At 34.6% G+C, this 6000-nt stretch overlaps 1 long non-coding RNA gene across 1 annotated transcript; it reads right to left on the bottom strand.

The window, feature by feature from the left end:
- Positions 1–2535: 2535 nt before the first annotated feature.
- On the bottom strand, positions 2536–4802 carry LOC127501302 (uncharacterized). Its single transcript, XR_007926581.1, has 2 exons — positions 3561–4802; positions 2536–2660 (listed from the first exon to the last, which is right to left on the bottom strand). It is a non-coding gene; the product is annotated as an uncharacterized LOC127501302 (long non-coding RNA).
- Positions 4803–6000: the final 1198 nt, after the last annotated feature.

The following is a 6000-nucleotide window of genomic DNA, read 5'->3' as shown; positions in this document are numbered from 1 at the left end:
TAAATTAATAATAACTTATTAAATAAAATATAAATATGGGGGACAGCATAGAAACACAAAAAAGCTGTCCCAATTCAGCGGCTGCCTGCTTCTGTCACGGGTTGGTTGTATAAACAGCACGAAGACGAAGGAGAATCAGTATAGTAGTATTTAATAACAAAAGCTCAGGAGATCAGAGAGATATAACCAATGTAACATTAACGAGAACGGACAGGGAATGAAGGAAATACATGGAGCAAACAAAGGGAGCTAATAAGCTAATTAATGAGACGACAGGTGAACATAATGACTAATCAACAACACAGAGAAACTAGGTCACAGAGCAATCAAGGAAGACAGAACCAAAACACAAAGCAACATAGTCAAAACAGAACATAACTGTGACACCTTCAAAGGACACAGACTTCAAAGGCCATGACTTCAAAGTCAAAATAAGCATTGCTAAATGGGACGGTCTAGCCTAAGGAGGATTGCTTTTGTCGCCTATACTGTGATAGCGGCCATTGACAATGGTAGTATTGTTTGTACTGGAAGTTATATTCAACTGTCCAGTTTGAAAGTTATATTTAAAAATCCTGTCGTCACCAGCACGCAATGAATCTTGGGATATGCTAGGCTGTGAAAGATCCACTCGTTCTATCCTTCGTGGCCCAGGAAATGAAGGACGCATTTGTAGGCCACGTTTGAAGGAGCCTTTCAATTGGGACAGCCTTCCTCGCACCGCTGTGATGCATTCGGCCTTTGAAAGACGCAGTATCTGAATTGGGATGCCGAACATTATGGCTTTTTTTGACAGAAAAAGCTTTTAAGCTGTGCAAAATGATAGGAAGCCTGTATTGACTGCTGGTGCTTTTTAGCAAGTGTTTATGCCGTTAACCTGCAGCAGTTTCCTGTTGACCTGCTCTGTGCAGAACGAACCCTGATTGATGACTGCAGGAGCCGGTTAGGATCCAGCAGATTAGAGCCATCACTGCCGTGACCTCTGATGGTTCCACCATGTGAGGTATGGCAGCCCGAGTTAGGTGACCTTTGACCTGTCTGTAGAACGTTTTTACTTCATTCCAAAACTTAGTGAGAATCAGACCTTAGCATGTTGATAATACTCTAATAAGCACAAAAATACTTAACCCACACAAATAATGAGTAAAATAGTCTATTTTTAATTAGACAGAACCATTTTAGCAATAGTTTTCTGTACTAAATAAAGAAATACATTTGTAAAACCAGATGCGATGTGATAAGATCTCTCTCCGCAAGCTCCTGGCACTCGCCACGAAATGGATAGTTAAGTACATAATCAATTTCATGAATAGTACACCATTTTAACATTATAAAAATACATACTGAGTTACTGAAACAATCTTTGTCATAGAATACACTTGTCTGTTCACAATGAGTTCAGTTTGAACGTTCTTGTTTCCTTTAATTTATTTTAAAGATCTGAGGTGAATTGTCCATTGTTGCTTTCAGTACGGCTATAAAAGACGCACAAAATGATATTCAAACTCACATTAGACGCTTTTAACATTAAATAAAGCACATAAACAGTATCTGAGATTATCATTGCCATACTTTGTGTTGTTGTTCCAGTCGCGACGTCGCAGAAAAATAGAAACCGTTTCTAAAATCGTTGCGGCGTCGCGTCTGGTTAGGACACGGTGTAATTTGGCATGCAAATGCTTTAGAATTCTAATTCTAAAGTCTAAATGCTTTTGCATTCTAAATATTGCTTTAGAATTTGGTCCATACAAAGCATCTTGGTGGTTGTTATGATTGTTAAAAACATGAAAACTTGGTCAGTGGAAAGAAAAAAAAGCACAAGATCTAGTGATGCGTTTTTTAAAAGTTTAACTTCTTTTAACTTGAGCGCCGTGTTTTAAGAATGCCGTGACGTGCAATGGTTGAAGATGTCCGTCTAGCACTTTCACATTGAAAAACAATGGAAAAGTAACACAGTGGAATAGAAAAACGCATTCTGCGTGAACGTCGCCTAGGTAGGCAGCTTACTTGGTTTTGGAACAGAGCGTGTTCAAGTTGATTTATTAAAATCATCATGCCAAAGAGCGTTTCACAGCATGCAAAGCAAGTGAAATATTGAAGTTGTCACTGGCCTTTTAAGGGTTTAACTAAAACATGTCACGGCAGAGAAAATAACCATGATGCAATCCAGAGGCCCGTTTGTTTGGGAGTTTGACAGAAAGCCCCATTGGGTCAGCGGCCAGCCAGAGTGGAGAGACCCATGGTCAAAGCAGGGGAATGTGATATATTGTGGCAGGAAGATTAAACCATACCAGCATGGCCTCAAGCCCGACCGACCAGCAAGACAAACAAAGGCCAGAGAAGAACAGGCCATGGGGGAGGATGAGAAACATGCCGAAATCTTAAAATCACATCCAATGCACTTACTGACGTTCTTCATTTTTAGTTTTAGAATAATGAAAGTCATCAAAACTAGTACAAAACTAACTGTCAAGCATTTAAGTATAGCTTTTATATCAAAAAAGTAGTCATTAAAAGGAGTCACTCACCCAAAAATGAATATTCAGTCATTATTTATTTGCCTTCATGTTGTTTTGAACCCATATGCTGTTTTTTTTTTTGTTTTTTTCCATTGAGGAGTCGGGCATTGATGCCAATGTCACAATGCACCATTTTTTAACCTGGACACAAACAAAAATGAGATTATTAATGGCATTAAAGACTTATAATATGTTTATATACACTACCGTTCAAAAGTTGTTTATGTATTAATACTTTTATTAAGCAAAAATGCATTAAATTGATCAAAAGTGACTGTAAAGACATTCATAATGTAAAACTTTCTATATATCAAAAATCCTGAAATTATGTACCATGGTTTCCACTAAAATATGAAGCAGCACAACTGTTTTCAACATTAATAATAACACATAAAAAAGTTTCAAATCATCATATCAGAATGATTTCTGAAGGATCATGTGACACTGAAGACTCCATTAATGATGCTGAAAATTCAGCTTTGATTACAGGAGTAAATTAAATTTTAAAGTATTTTCAAATAGAAAACAGTTATTTTAAATTGTAATAATATTTCACAATATTACTGGTTTTACTGTATTTTTGATCAAATAAATGCAGCCTTGGTGACCCCAAATGGTAGTATATATTTATAAAATATATTTTTAGATTTTATATAATTATATTTTATTCAACATATTAAAATATATTTATATAATATATATTTAATGGTGCTGTTAAAGTGCTTTTTGTCCTATTTTGAGCTTGACCACTGGTGGTTCCCGAACTTCTGTTACAGTATATTGAAAATATGTGTGAAGATTGTGTGTTCCACAAAAAAATTACAAAAAAAAACAAACAAACAAAAAAAAGCATATTTTGAAACAACATGCATGACTTTGGGAAAAGTTTGGGAAAAGTTTAGCACAAAACCTAATTAAAGTGTATGAAGTGTCACCTTTTCCTAGTATAAGTCACAGAACAACTCCAACTCTTTTCTTAGCATCAGTCTCATGACCTACATTACAGCATAATCACAGTGGAGTCAGATCACAGTGATTTACCATCCTTTCGCTTTCCCTCTGTGTCTGTGACAGTCACTGCGTCCCTCCACTGGGACACGTCCTACATGTTGGACCCAGTCCCGTAATCTGCTTCCACTGTGTTGTTATCTGGAGAATAGGAGACACCATTGTCCTTCTCCTCCACCCATGGTGAAACACTCATTTTGGCTTGGAGAGATGGGCTGTTATTTGTTGTCCCGATTCTTCACAGTCTTTTGTGTGTAACTGAAATAAACAGTCATGGCTGTGCTCAATAAATGTCTCAAAATGAAGTCTGATCTGTTTGTCAAACGAATACATAAATATCTTTTAACTACATCAATGATGGTTGACCACAAACAATGTACATTTTAACTATTAATTCACATCTAATTTGAAATTTATTTATTGCTCCAAATACAATGTGATGTGCTTCTGCAAAAAGTCTTTTTCTTAAAGGAATAGTACACTCATTGAAATTCAGCAATAATTCACCTGTATGTCATTCCAAAACCATGTTATTTGTCTTTCTTCCATGTAAATACAACTGAAAGGGAATGTGGACAGATAATGTCAAACTCAAATAGAGACAAAATGCACCATAAAAGTGGTCCATGTTTGTGCACTAAGCCTTTAAAAAACATATGATAGATATGCATGACGAACAGACCTAAATTTAAATCAATATTTGATGAAAATCTCAAAAACATATTTGTTTTTAAGTACACTAGTCAGTCATAATTTTTGGAATAAAATTAATACTTTTATTCAGCAAGGATGCATTAACTGGACAGAGTAAAGACATTTATAATGTCACAAAAGATTTATGTTTCAAATAAATGCTGTTCTTTTGAAATTTCTATTCATCAAAGAATCCTGAAAAATAAAATGTATCATGTTTTCCATAAAAATATGAAGCAGCACAACTGTTTTCAACATTAAAAAATAATCAGAAATGTTTCTTGAGCAGCAAATCATCATATGCTGAAAATTCAGTGTATTCAAAGAGAAAACAGTTATTATGAATTACAATAATATTTCACAATATTACTGCTTTAAATTTTTTGATCAAATAAATGCAGCCTTTGTGAGCAAAAAAGACTCTTTCAAAAATATTAGAAAATCTTAGTGACCTCAAACTTCTGAACGATAATACATATCGGGAAATCAAAATGCATTTGACGTCAAACATCATTGCTTCACTTGTGGTTTGTGGTCAACCATCATTGATGTCAAACTTTAAAGGGATAGTTCACCCAAAGATCAAAATTCTGTCATCATTTACTCACCCTCAAGGTGTTCCAAACCTGTATACATTTCTTTCTTCTGCTGAACACAAAAGAAGATATTTTGAAGAATGTTTGTAACCAAACAGTTGATGGAACCTTATGGAAGCTTGCTTCCATCACTGAAAAAAAAAAAAAAGAATTCATAATTGCTTTTTATCTTTTTATCAGAATTGCGTGATATAAACTCGCAATTATGAGTTATAAAGTCAGAATTGTGTGATATAAACTCACAATTGCAAGTTATAAAGTGAGAATTCTTTAGAAAATTTAGAAAAAAGTTGGTTTATATCTTGCAATTGTGAAAAAAAGTCAGAACTATGAGTTTATATCTCGCAGTTGCGAGAAAAAAAGACCAAATTGCGAGTTTATATCTCACACTTGAGAGAAAAAAGTCAGAATTGCGAGTTTATATCTCGCAATTGCAAGAAAAAAGTCAGAATTGCGATTTTATATCTCGCAATTGCAAGAAAAAAGTCAGAATTGCGAGTTTATATCTCGCAGTTGCTAGAAAAAAAGTCAGAGTTGTGAGTTTATATTGCAATTGTGAGAAAAAAAGTCAAAATTGCGAGAAAAAAAGTCAGAATTGCGAGTTTATATCTCACACTTGAGAGAAAAAAGTCAGAATTGCGAGTTTATATCTCGCAATTGCAAGAAAAAAGTCAGAATTGCGAGTTTATATCTCGCAATTGCAAGAAAAAAGTCAGAATTGCGAGTTTATATCTCGCAGTTGCTAGAAAAAAAAGTCAGAGTTGTGAGTTTATATCGCAATTGTGAGAAAAAAAGTCAAAATTGCGAGAAAAAAGTCAGAATTGCGAGTTTGTCTCGCAATTGCGAGAAAAAAAGTCAGAATTGCGAGAAAAATGTCAGAATTGCGAGTTTATATCTTACAATTGTGAGTTTATAACACACAATTGTTAGTTTGTCTCACAATTCTAAGATAAGTCAGGATTGTGAGATAAAAAGTCATAATTACCTTTTTTATTTTTTGTTTAGTGGCAGAAACAAGCTTCCATAGACCCTACTGACTTCCATAGTATGGGGAAAAAAAAAATACTATGGAAGTCAATGGTGCCCCACAACTGTCTGCAACATTCTTCAAAATATCTTCTTTTGTGTACAGCAGAACAAAGAAATGTATACAGGTTTGGAACAACTTTAGGGTGAGAAAATTA

The sequence above is a fragment of the Ctenopharyngodon idella genome, chromosome 19 (genome assembly GCF_019924925.1).
Source record: "Ctenopharyngodon idella isolate HZGC_01 chromosome 19, HZGC01, whole genome shotgun sequence".
Classification (NCBI taxonomy): Eukaryota; Metazoa; Chordata; class Actinopteri; order Cypriniformes; family Xenocyprididae; genus Ctenopharyngodon; species Ctenopharyngodon idella.
The sequence above is the reverse complement of the archived record's forward strand: the minus strand, read 5'-3'. Positions and strand labels throughout refer to the sequence as shown.